Source organism: Phocoena sinus, chromosome 8 (assembly GCF_008692025.1).
Source record: "Phocoena sinus isolate mPhoSin1 chromosome 8, mPhoSin1.pri, whole genome shotgun sequence".
NCBI lineage: Eukaryota > Metazoa > Chordata > Mammalia > Artiodactyla > Phocoenidae > Phocoena > Phocoena sinus.
This window is the reverse complement of record NC_045770.1, coordinates 99,481,298-99,495,108: the sequence shown is the minus strand read 5'-3', so window position 1 is coordinate 99,495,108 and position 13,811 is coordinate 99,481,298. Positions and strand designations below refer to the sequence as shown.

Here is a 13,811-nt window from a genome sequence, read left to right as displayed (position 1 = left end):
GGACCTGGAGATTGTCGTACTGTGGAAAGTAAGTCAGACAGAGAAAGAGAAATATTGTATGATATCCCTTATATGCAGAAGCTAAAAAGAAATGATACAAATGAACTTATATACAAAACAGAAACAGGCTTACAGACTTAGAGAACGAACTTACGGTTACCAGGGAGTAAGGGTGGGGGGAAGGGATAGTTAGGGAGTTTAGGGTTGACATGTACACACTGTTGTATTTAAAGTGGATAACCAACAAGGACCTACTCTATAGCACAAGGAACTCTGCTCAATGTTATGTGGCAGCCTGGATGGGAGGGGAGTTTGGGGGAGAATGGTTACATGTATATGTATGGCTGAGTTGCTTTGCTGTGCACCTGAAACTTTCACAACATTATTAATTGGCTATATTCCAATATAAAATAAAAAGTTAAAAAAAAAATAAAGTTCCCCAAATGAGTTCATTGTGCGGCAAAAAAGAGAAAGAAAGAAAGAAAGAAATAGCTTCTGGGGAAGAAGAACTACAATCCTGCAGCCTGTGGAACAAAAACCACATTCACAGAAAGATACACAAGATGAAAAGGCAGACAGCTATGTACCAGATGAAAGAACAAGATAAAACCCCAGAAAAACAACTAAATGAAGTGGAGATAGGCAACCTTCCAGAAAAATAATTCAGAATACTGATAGTGAAGATGATCCAGGACCTCAGAAAAAGAATGGAGGCAAAGATCGAGACGATGCAAGAAATGTTGAACAAAGACCTAGAAGAATTAAAGAACAAACAGAGATGAACAATACAATAACTGAAATGAAAACTACACTAGAAGGAATCAATAGCAGAATAACTGACACAGAAGAATGGATAAGTGACCTGGAAGACAGAATGGTGGAATTCACTGCTGTGGAACAGAATAAAGAAAAATGAATGAAAAGAAATGAAGACAGCCTAAGAGACCTCTGGGACAACATTAAATGCAACAACATTCGCATTATAGGGGTCCCAGAAGAAGAAGAGAGAGAGAAAGGACCAGAGAAAATATTTGAAGAGATTATAGCCGAAAACTTCCCTAACATGGGAAAGGAAATAGCCACCCAAGTCCAGGAAGTGCAGTGAGTCCCATACAGGTTAAACCCAAGGAGAAACATGCCGAGACACATAGTAATCAAATTGGCAAAAATTAAAGACAAAGAAAAATTACTTAAAGCAGCAAGGGAAAAATGACAAATGACATACAAGGGAACTCCCATAAGGTTAACAGCTGATTTCTCAGCAGAAACTCTACAAGTCAGAAGGGTGTGGCATGATATACTTAAAGTGATGAAAGGGAAGAACCTACAACCAAGATTACTCTACTCGACAAGGATCTCATTCAGATTCGAAGGAGAAATCAAAAGCTTTACAGACAAGCAAAAGCTAAGAGAATTCAGCACCACCAAACCAGCTTTACAACAAATGCTAAAGGAACTTCTCTAAGTGGGAAAAACAAGAGAAGAAAAGGACCTACAAAAACAAACCCAAAACAATTAGGAAAATTGTCATAGGAACATACATATCGATAATTACCTTAAACGTGAATGGATTAAATGCTCCAACCAAGAGACACAGGCTTGCTGAATGGATACCAAAAAGATGACCCATATATATGCTGTCTACAGGAGACCCACTTCAGACCTAGGGACGCATACAGACTGAAAGTGAGGGGATGGAAAAAGATATTCCATGCAAATGGAAATCAAAAGAAAGCTGGAGTAGCAAAACCCATATCAGATAAAATAGACTTTAAAATAAAGAATGTTACAAGAGGGAGCGTCCCTGGTGGCGCAGTAGTTGAGAGTCTGCCTGCCGATGCAGGGGACATGGGTTCATGCCCTGGTCTGGGAAGATGCCACATGCTGTGGAGTGACTGGTCCCGTGAGCCATGGACACTGAGCCTGCGTGTTCGGAGCCTGTGCTCCGCAACGGGAGAGGCCGCAACACTGAGAGGCCCACATACCTCAAAAAAAAAAAAAGAATGTTACAAGAGACAAGGAAGGACACTACATAATGATCAAGGGATCAATCAAAGAAGAAGATATAACAATTATAAATATATATGCCCCCAACATAGGAGTAACTCAATACATAAGGCAACTGCTAACAGCTCTAAAAGAGGAAATCAACAGTAACACAATAATAGTGGGGGACGTTAACACCTCAATTACACCAATGGACAGATCATCCAAAATGAAAATAAATAAGGAAACAGAAGCTTTAAATGACACAATAGACCAGATAGATTTCATTGATATTTATAGGACATTCCATCCAAAAATAGCAGATTACACTTTCTTCTCAAGTGCGCACAGAAGATTCTCCAGGATAGATCACATCTTGGGTCACAAATCAAGCCTCAGTAAATTTAAGAAAATTGAAATCATATAAAAAATATTTTCTGACCACAGCGCTATGAGATTAGAAATGAATTACAGGGAAAAAAATGTAAAAAACACAAACACATGGAGGCTAAACAATACGTTACTAAATAACCAAGAGAACACTGAAGAAATCAAAAAATACCTAGAGGGCTTCCCTGGTGGCGCAGTGGTTGAGAGTCCGCCTGCCGATGCAGGGGACGCGGGTTCGTGCCCCGGTCTGGGAGGATCCCACATGCCGCGGAGCGGCTGGGCCCGTGAGCCATGGCCGCTGAGCCTGCGCGTCCGGAGCCTGTCCTCCGCAACGGGAGAGGCCACAGCGGTGAGAGGCCCGCGTAACGCATAAAAAAAAAAAAAAAAAAAAAAAACCTAGAGACTAATGACATTGAAAACACGATTATCCAAAACCTATGGGATGCAGCAAAAGCAGTTCTAAGAGGGAAGCTTATAGCTATACAAGCCTACTTCAAGAAACAAGGAAAATCTCAAATAAACAATGTAACCTTACGCCTGAAGGAACTAGAGAAAGAAAAACAAACGAAACCCAAAGTTAGCAGAAGGAAAGAAATCATAAAGATCACAGCAGAAATAAATGAAATAGAAACAAAGAAAACAATAGCAAAGATCAATAAAACCAAAAGCTGGTTCTTTGAGAAGATAACCAAAATTGATAAACCATTAGCCAGACTCATCAAGCAAAAGAGGGAGAGGACTCAAATCAATAAAATTACAAATGAAAAAGGAGACATTACAACAGACACCACAGAAATACAAAGCATCCTAAGAGACTACTACAAGCAACACTATGCCAACAAAATGGACAACCTGGAAGAAATGGACAAATTCTTAGAAAGGTATAACCTACCAAGACTGAACCAAGAAGAAATAGAAAATATGAACAGACCAATCACAAGTAATGAAATTGAAACTGTGACTTAAAATATTCCAACAAACAAACGGCCAGGACCAGATGGCTTCACAGGTAAATTCTATCAAACATTTAGAGAAGAGCTAACACCCATCCTTCTCAAACTCTTACAAAAAAGTTCAGAGGAAAGAACACTCCCAAACTCATTCTATGAGGCCACCATCACCCTGATACCAAAACCAGACAAAGATACTACAAAAAAAGAAAATTACAGACCAATATCACTCATGAATATAGATGCAAAAATCCTCAACAAAATACTAGCAAATAGAATCCAACAACACATTAAAAGGATCATACACCATGATCAAGTGGGATTTATCCCATGGATACAAGGATTCTTCAACATACTCAAATCAGTCAATGTGACACACCATATTAACAAATTGAAGAAGAAAAACCATATGATCATCTCAATAGATGCAGGAAAAGCTTTTGACAAAATTCAACACCCATTTATGATAAGAACTCTCCAGAAAGTGGGCATAGAGGGAACCTACCACAACATAATAAAGGCCATATACAACAGACTTACAGCAAACATCATTCTCAATGGTGAAAAACTGAAACCATTTCCTCTAAGATCAGGAACAAGACAAGGATGTCCACTCTCACCACTATTATTCAACATAGTTTTGGAACTCCTAGCCACGAGAATCAGAGAAGAAAAAGAAATAAAAGGAATACAAGTTAGAAAAGAAGAAGTAAAACTGTCACTGTTTAGAGATGACATGATACTATACATAGAGAATCCTAAAAATGCCACCAGAAAACTACTAGAGCTAATCAGTGAATTTGGTAAAGTTGCAGGATACAAAATTAATGCACAGAAATCTCTTGCATTCCTATACACTAATGATGAAAATTCTGAAAGAGAAATTAAGGAAACACTCCCATTTACCATTGCAACACAAAGAATAAAATACCGAGGAATAAACCTACCTAGGGAGACAAAAGACCTGTATGCAGAAAACGATAAGACACTGATGAAAGAAATTAAAGATGATACCAACAGTTGGAGAGATATACCATATTCTTGGATTGGAAGAATCAATATCGTGAAAATGACTATACTACCCAAAGCAATATACAGATTCAATGCAATCCCTATCAAATTACCAATGGCATTTTTTACGGAACTGGAACAAAAAAATCTTAAAATTTGTATGGAGACAGACACAAAAGACCCCGAATAGCCAAAGCAGTCTTGACGGAAAAAAAACGGAGCTGGAGGAATCAGATTCCCTGACTTCAGACTATACTACAGAGCTACAGTAATCAAGACAATATGGTACTGGCACAAAAACAGAAACATAGATCAATGGAAAAAGATAGAAAGCCCAGAGATAAACCCATGCACCTACGGTCAACTAAACTATGGCAAAGGAGGCAAGGATACACAATGGAGAAAAGACAGTCTCTTTAATAAGTGGACAATAAGTGCTGGGAAAACTGGACAGCTACATGTAAAAGAATGAAATTAGAACACTCCCTAACACCAAATACAAAAATAAATTCAAAATGGATTAGACACCTAAATGTAAGACCAGACACTATAAAACTCTTAGAGAAAAACATAGGCAGAAAACTCTTTGACATAAATCACACCAAGATCTTTATTGATCCACCTCTTAGAGTAATGGAAATAAAAACAAAAGTAAACAAATGGGACCTAATGAAACTTAAAAGCTTTTGCACAGCAAAGGAAACCATAAACAAGACGAAAAGACAACCCTCAGAATGGGAGAAAATATTTGCAAACGAATCAATGGACAAAGGATTAATCTCCAAAATATATAAACAGCTCATGCAGCTCAATATTAAAGAAACAAACAACGCAATCCAAAAATGGGCAGAAGACCTAAATAGACATTTCTCCAAAGAAATACAGATGGCCAAGAAGCACATGAAAAGGTGCTCAACATCACTAATCATTAGAGAAATGCAAATCAAAACTACAATGAGGTACCACCTCACACCAGCTAGAATGGGCATCATCAGAAAATCTACAAACAACAAATGCTGGAGAGGGTGTGGAGAAAAGGGAACCCTCTTGCACCGTTGGTGGGAATGTAAATTGATAAAGCCACTGTGGAGAACAGTATGGAGGTTCCCTAAAAAACTAAAAATAGAATTACCATATGATCCAGCAATCCCACTCCTGGGCATATACCCAGAGAAAACCATAATTCAAAAAGACACATGCACCCCAATGTTCATTGCAGCACTATTTACAATAGCCAGGTCATGGAAGCAACCTACATGCCCATCGACAGACGAATGGATAAAGAAGATGTGGTACATATATACAATGGAATATTACTCAGACATAAAAAGGAACGAAACTGGGTCATTTGTAGACACGTGGATGGATCTAGAGACTGTCATACCGAGTGAAGTAAGTCAGAAAGAGAAAAACAAATATCGTATATTAATGCATATATGTGGAACCTAGAAAAAAATGGTACAGATGAAACAGTTTGCAGGGCAGAAGTTGAGACAGAGATGTAGAGAACAAATGTATGGTCACGAAGGGGGAAAGCCGCGGTGGGGTAGGGATGGTGGTGTGATGAATTGGGCGATTGGGATTGACATGTATACACTGATGTGTATAAAACTGATGACTAATAAGAAATGTATAAAAAAGTAAATAAAATAAAAATTTAAAAAAAAAGTGTGGGACACATAGCCAAGGCTCAGATACACGTGCTGGTGTATAGTCAGATGATTACAGGGAGAAGTAACATGGGTATTGGGGTTTGTAGGCACAAGCAGAATCTGAAATAAGTTTAGAAGGGAATATTCAAGGATTTTTATATCTTGCTCTTAAAAATATATTCATTTCTTGAGAAATTGAAGAAGTTTTCTTGTCTTTTTCCATTAATAATCAAAATAAGATTATATTTATATATATATTTTTATATAGTCCATGAATTTAAACTGCAGTGAGTTAGCTGTCTTTTTTGATAAACTGAATAATCTGTTGTAACTTGTCTGGTGTTCTGTTAATTTGGTGTGAAGACAGTCTTCTGTTCTTTCGTTTACAGGGTCCCTTTAATTTTGTGGCTCCCCTGGAAGTAATTCTTTTTTTTTTTTCTTTTTTTTGCTAAAAGGTAACAGAGTTACAAGTGCAAAACATTTATTTAATTTGTTTAGATTTATTAAACCATGCCCATTCTCTAGGCCTTTGGGGGCATGATCTAGATAAGAACATACGGCATAATTTATTATTTTCTCAACTCTAGTTATGTGGTAAAGCATTGTTTAACTGTCAATGAGAAAATCTCATATTGCTCTCCTTGGAAAAGTGATTTTTTGGATAATGTTCCATTAAATTTAATAAAGGAATATTTTATTTTCTTTAAAAAAAAATCTAGAAACAATAAATGCTAGAAAGGGTGTGGTGAAAAGCAAACCCTCCTGCACTGTTGGTGGGAATGTAAATTGATAGAACCACTATGGAGAACAGTATGGAGGTTCCTTAAAAAACTAAAAATAGAATTACCATATGACACAGCAATCCCACTACTGGGCATATACCCTGAGAGGACCATAATTCAAAAAGATATATGTAAAACAATGTTCATCACAGCACTATTTACAATAGTCAGGACATGAAAGCAACCTAAATGTCCATCAACAGATGGCACATATATACAATGCAATATTACTCAGCCATAAAAAGAAACAAAACTTAGTTATTTGTAGTGAGGTGGATGGTCCGTCATACAGAGTGAAGTAAGTCAGAAAGAGAAAAACAAATACCGTATGCTAACACATATATATGGAATCTAAGGGAAAAAAAGGTTCTGAAGAACCTAGGGGCAGCGCAGGAATAAAGACAAAGACATAGAGAATGGACTTGAGGACACGAGGTGGTGGGGCAGGGGGAAGGTGGGGGGAAGTGAGAGTAGCATCGACACATATACACTACTGAATGTAAAATAGATAGCTAGTAGGAAGCAGCTGCATAGCAGAGGGAGATCAGCTCGGTGCTCTGGGATGACCTGGAGGGGTGGGATAGGGAGGGTGGGAGGGAGGCTCAAGCGGGAGGGGATATGGGGACATGTGTATGCATATGGATGATTCACTTTGGTGTACAACAGAAACTAACACAGTATTGTGAAGCAATTATACTCCAATAAAGATCTAAAAAAAAAAAAAAAAAAGTAAACCCAAAAAAGAAAAGGAAAGTAGTATTTGGAGAATTAATGGAAAGAAACAAAGTATCACTGGTTCAAAACATTTTCATTGATATCCTATCTTCCTTGATGCTACCATTAAATTTTTATTTGTAATTAAAAATAGCAATTTTTAATTACTTAATATTTATTCCTAGCTTTTTTCCATTTCCATGTGAATAAAAGTATTCCATATTACGTGCAAAAAAAAGAAAAAGGAAATAGTTTCTGGGAATTCCCTGGCAGTCCAGTGGTTAGGACCCGGTGCTTTCACTGCTGAGGACCTGAGTTCAATCCCTGGTCAGGGAACTAAGATACCACAAGCTGCACGGCCAAAAATAATCACTATCATCATCATCATCATCCCTTTCCCAGATTGTGTAAATGATGAGGGGAATAGTTCCCAATGCCCCAACCCTCGCTCTGCAATGCTCAGAGAGTCAAAAAGAAATAAGGGGAGCAATGACACTGTAAGCTCCCCCTTCTCTTACCAGTTCAGTAATAGAAAAATGTGCAACAAGACTGGCTTTCTGCTTTTATCTTCCAATGCCATGATCTACCCCAACAAACCATCATATTTCCTCACCTCTAACTGACAGCCAAACACATACTCATACAGTAGAGATGTCCCTGCAACCTGTTCTTACTGTCAAGGCCTGGTCAGCACAGAGCTGCCCCTTCTGGGATCCATGGCAGGAGTGGGGGGCCTGCATGTTCTCTTACTCATTCTTTTTTTTTTAAATTTCATTAGTAGCTTTTTAATATGATTTTTTAAATTTATTTATTTATTTAATTTATTTATTTTTGGCTGTGTTGGGTCTCTGTTGCTGCGCGGACTTCTTCTAGTTGAGGCGAGAGGGGTCTACTCTTCGTTGCAGTGTGTGGGCTTCCCATTGCGGTGGCTTCTCTTGTTGCAGAGCATGGGCTCTAGGGTGCGCAGGCTTTAGTAGTTGTGGCATGCGGGCTCAGTAGTTGTGGCTCACGGGCTCTAGAGTGCAGGCTTAGTAGCTGTGGCGCACGGGCTTAGCTGCTCCACGGCATGTGGGATCTTCCCAGACCAGGACTCAAATCCGTGTCCCCTGCATTGGCAGGCGGATTCTTAACCACTGCACCACCAGGGAAGCCCTCTTACTCCTTCTTGATTCTCCTTTTAATAGCCCTTCATAGTTTCACCTAGTAAATCTTTTTTCACCTTTAAATAAATAGTATAGGAATGTCCCTGGCAGTCCAATGGTTAGGACTCCGCACTTCCACTGTAGGGGCATGGGTTCCCTCCCTGGTTTGGGAACTAAGATCCCACATGCCACACAGTGCAGCCAAAAAAAAAAAAAAGTATACAAAACAAACACTAAAACTTTAAAATGTTTTCTCATTATACTATCAAAAATCATTTTGGACACCCCCAATGGTTACCACATACCACATGTGGTAGGCTGAAAAATGGTCCCCCAAGTCCTAATCCCCAGAAACTGTATGTTACTTTATATGGTAAAAGGGACTTTGCAGATGAGATTAAGGGTCCTGAGATGAGGAGATTATCTTGGATTATGCAGTTGCCCCCACTGTTATCACAGATTATTTATAAGAAGGAGGAAGGAGGGTGGGAGAGAAAAATGTGACAACAGAAGGAGGGTGAGAGAGGGAGAGTTTGGGAGATGCTATGCCACTGGCTTTGAAGATGGAGGATGAGGCCATAAACCAAGGAATGCAAGCAACCTCTAGAAACTAAAAAAAGGAAGAAAACAGATTCTCGCCTAGTGCTTCCAGAAGGAACACAGTACTACAACCCATTTTATTTATTTATTTATTTATTTGATTTCTTTTATTATTTTTTTTTTTTTGCGGTACGCGGGCCTCTCACCGTTGCGGCCTCTCCCATTGCGAAGCACAGGCTCCGGACACGCAGGCTCAGCGGCCATTGCTCACGGGCCCAGCCGCTCCACGGCATGTGGGATCTTCCCGGACCGGGGCACGAACCCGTGTCCCCTGCATTGGCAGGCGGACTCTCAACCACTGCGCCACCAGGGAAGCCCTACAACCCATTTTAGACTCTGACCTCCACAACTATAAGAGAATAAATTTGTGTTGTTTTAACCCACTAAATTTGTGGTAATTTGTTACAGTAGCAATAGTAAACTAATATACTACCATTCAGCACTTAACTCATACCTAATAAACTACCCCCGTCCTGCTCAAGACACTTTACATAACAGATTATTAACTTTTTACATAATAGACTCTAAAATATATTATTAGCTGTTGGAGGCTGTCATTGAAAGGACATGATCGGGACTTCCCTGGTGGTCCAGTGGTAAAGAATCCACCTTCCAATGCAGGGGATGAGGGTTCAATCCCTGGTCGGGGAACTAAGATCCCACATGCCGAGGGGAGACTAACTCCATATGCTACAACTACTGAGCTCGCGCACCTCAACAAGAGAGCCTGCCGCAAACTACAGAGCCCATGCGCCCTGGAGCCCACGCCACAACTAGAGAGAGAAAACCCACACGCCACAATGAAAGATCCCGCATGCCTCAGCGAAGATCCCAAGGGCCACAACTAAGACCCGAGACAGTCAAAAGAAAAAAAAAAGAAAGAAAAGATACATAAATAAATAATTGAAAAGGACATGATCATCCATGGAGCCATGGGCTGGACCCTGGCAATTGAATACTACACACCCCCTCCTCTGTCCTTGTAATGTACACTTTGCCCACCATTCCCACAGTGGGAGCTATTTTCAAGGACAAGAGAGTAGGATGTTGTTGAGACCACCTGGACAGTATACGTGACTGGCCCTGTTCTGGGCTCCATATCAACTTTTAAGATTCTGGCAGGTGGGTAAGGAGATCTACTTGCTTGCAGCTGCCCAAGACAAGCCCGTATGTAAGTTCTCTTGCTCTGTAGGTACTTCCTACCACCTACCAATCTGGAGTGGCTGCCTCTTTCTTCAGTCTCTCCTTGCCCTCTATGTATGGGGGACCAGTGTGTGAACCAGCACGAGCACGGGCCATTTATTTATCTTGTTAATGAGAGAACCGGCAGGATGTTAAGGCTGGTTCAAAAGAGATATAAGAAACTATGAACTATAACTAGTGTGGAAGAGAATGCTGGAGGGGGCTTCCCTGGTGGTGCAGTGGTTAAGAATCTGCCTGCCAATGCAGCGGACACAGATTCGAGCCCTGGTCCAGGAAGATCCCACATGCCGCGGAGCAATGAACCACAACTACTGAGCCCGCGAGCCACAACTACTGAAGCCCACACGCCTAGAGCCCATGCTCCGCATTGAGAAGCCACCACAATGAGCAGACTGAGCACCGCAACAAAGAGTACCCACTGCTCGCCGCAACTAGAGAAAACCCTCGTGCAGCAACAAAGACCCAACTCAGCCAAAAATAAATAAATGAATGAATAAATAAATAAATTTATTTTAAAAAAAAGAATGCTGGAGTAAGACTCAAATGTTAAATATCATACCAGTTAATATCCGGCAAGGCAATAAAACTGTCCCCTTTGGGATTATCTTTTCTATCAAAATGAAATCATCTCAACTGGACAAAATTAATCTGCAATTTAGCAATCTTCTACAAATTAACATCTAACTTTACTGAGTCTGGTACCTCACTAATAGTAAATACTAAGTCAAACAAAGTTGCCTCCCCTAGAACTTCAAATTATCCTGAAGCAGGCTTGTTAGACAATGTTCTTGTTATAACATAGAAGGGGCGCACAATAACCTTTTTTCCTTATTTCCCAGTTCTGTACAATTTTTCTAAACACACTTGTCCCAGTTACCTATTAGTGAGTAATAAACTACTCCAAAATTTTGTGGTTTAAAACCACAACCATTTGATTATAATACCACAATTTTATGGGTCAGGTATCTGGGAAAGGCTCAGCTGAGTGATTCTTCTGCTTCACATCGTGTTGAATGGGGTCACTCAATGACATTCAGTTGCTAGCTGAGCTGGTCTGGACAGCTTCATTCACGTGTCTGGTGTGGCTGGTAAGCTGGGTATAGCTGGACCCCTCTTCCTCTTCACGTAGTCTCAGGGCCTTTCCACATGACCTCTTCAGCAAGGTAACTGGACATCTTACATGGACTTACACTGTCAATCTTCTTAAAGACTAGACAAAGAACTGGCATAGCATCACACCCCCCCCGCCCCCTGCTCCATTGGTCAAAGCCATCATAATCCAGTCCAGATTCAAGGAGTAAGGGAAGTAGAACCTACCTCTTGATGAGAGAACAAAGAATTTGTAGCCTTGTTTAATCTACCACAAGTTTCATCTTATACATTTTTATTTTCATTATATTGCTAATTCTTTTGTCTAAAGTCTGCTGCACCAAGAGTTCCCATAGCTTTCTGGGATGTCCGTCACAACTTTGTTGGCTACATGAGAAATGACCCTCTGGGCAGCCCACCACTCTTTTTCTCCCTCTCTATAACCCTTTGCAAGCACTCATGGACAATATCTTAAAGCAGCGGTATGCAAAGTGTAGTCCTAGAACCAATAGCATCAGCATCACCTGGGAACTTGGCATAAATGCAATTCTTAGGTCCCACTTCAGACCTACTGAACCAGAAACACCAGGGATGGGGCCCAGCAGTCTGTTAGAACAAGCCCTCTTGGCGAGGCTGGGAACCACTGTTGTAGAGCTGTACATTACTTAATGAAAATTAATACAACATCTGAAACTAGTCTCACAGGAAAGTACATTTTATGTTCTTTTACCATGATCTAAAAAAAAAGAAGCATGTAGAGAATCTGTAAATACCACAGTGGATTATTTACAGCCTCTGGAGAAAGGACAGACAATACCAAAGCACGGTGGCTTTCACTAACTGATGTTCTCTCTCAGCTGTGAAAAGCCTTTTCCATATACCCAGGCTCGCAGGAAAGACTTTTCTTCCACTCACTCAAGGGACACTCTCCAGGGGCCTCATATCTTATTTCTACAGAATTACTTGTGAAAAGAATTTGTATCCTCTCTATCTTAATAATGGGCCTATTACACAGCTCAAAAAAATACATTATTCACCTAAAGGGACTCTCATTAATCTCCCTCAAAGACAGTTGGTGCATGGGAAAAACAGGTAATTTTATTGATTGTCTGTATGACACCTTGTTTTCTGTTTCCTTCTCTGCTCTGTATTATTTCTTTCCTTATCTTTTCTTTAAAATTATCCTATAGTTCATTTATATTCAAGCTTTCCTATTTTCTTATATAAACTGCTTTAGCTGTATCCTAAAAGTCTTCATATGTTAATAAGTTTATCATTCAGTTCTAAATATTTTCTGCTTCCCATTATGTTTTCTCAAGTAGTCCATTAATTAGAGGCACGGAGTTTTTTTTTTTTTTTTTTTTTTAATTTCTGATCTCTAACATAATGATCAGAAAACAGGATCTGCAACATCAGGAATCAGCAAACTCTTTGTGTAAAGGGCCAGACAGTAAATATTTCAGGCATTGCTAGCCAAATGGCCTCCATTGTAAGTATACAACTCTGCCTTGGTTGCCCTAAAGCAACCAAAGACAATACGCAAAAAAATGAGGGTGGTTGTATTGCAACAAAACTTTACTTACAAAAACAGGCAGCTGGCCAGATTCGGCTGTGGGTCACAACTTGCCAACCCTTGGCCTACATGGCACCAGTTCTTTGGTCATTGTGCTGTTACCGGTACTACATGAGGTTTTGTAATGTTCCATGCATGCTTGAAAGCTAATTATCATCTTATCCTTGGCCTGCTCCACTTTAAGCTTTAGGCCTGGCCCATGCAAGCATTCGCTTTTGTAAAACTGTCACAGTGATTAAGAGATTGGATTTTTGGAATCAGAGAGAACTGGTTGTCACTTTCCACTGGGTGGTTTAGGATAGATGAATTAACATCTCTAATCCTCAGGTTCCACATCTATAGGGAGAATTACAGTACCTACCTCACAGGGTTGGCACAAGGCAGACTTCAGTCATTAGTAGAAGTAGTATTAAAATCATCACTGAACCACTACTCTGTGAGGCAGGTTTCATTAAACCCATTTTACAAAGAAATTAAGCCTCAGACGTGTTTAGATAACCTGCTCCACATCTGACAGCCAGTGACAAAGTACTGATTCCCACCCATAACTTCTAGTTCCAAATCCAAAGTTTCCACTACTCAGACTCTGATTGATCAATCTGGTCATACTAACATGTAAGGAATTTATGCCACTCCTAGGCGAGGCTGCATTTTAAGACACCGGGAGAAAGGAGTTGCGAAATCCACTCTTTAATTCTTCGAATTAATTCTTTGCGGTC

The 13,811-nt window shown here is 39.9% G+C and overlaps 1 protein-coding gene across 1 annotated transcript in view; it reads right to left on the bottom strand.

The window, feature by feature from the left end:
• LOC116758400 (olfactory receptor 10V1-like) overlaps positions 1–13,811 on the bottom strand; it is a 46,668-nt gene that overhangs the window by 32,090 nt on the left and 767 nt on the right. Inside the window, exon 2 of the mRNA XM_032641208.1 lies at positions 13,454–13,513. The gene's annotated coding sequence lies outside the window, so the exon portion shown is untranslated. The remainder of the gene's footprint in view (positions 1–13,453; positions 13,514–13,811) is intronic.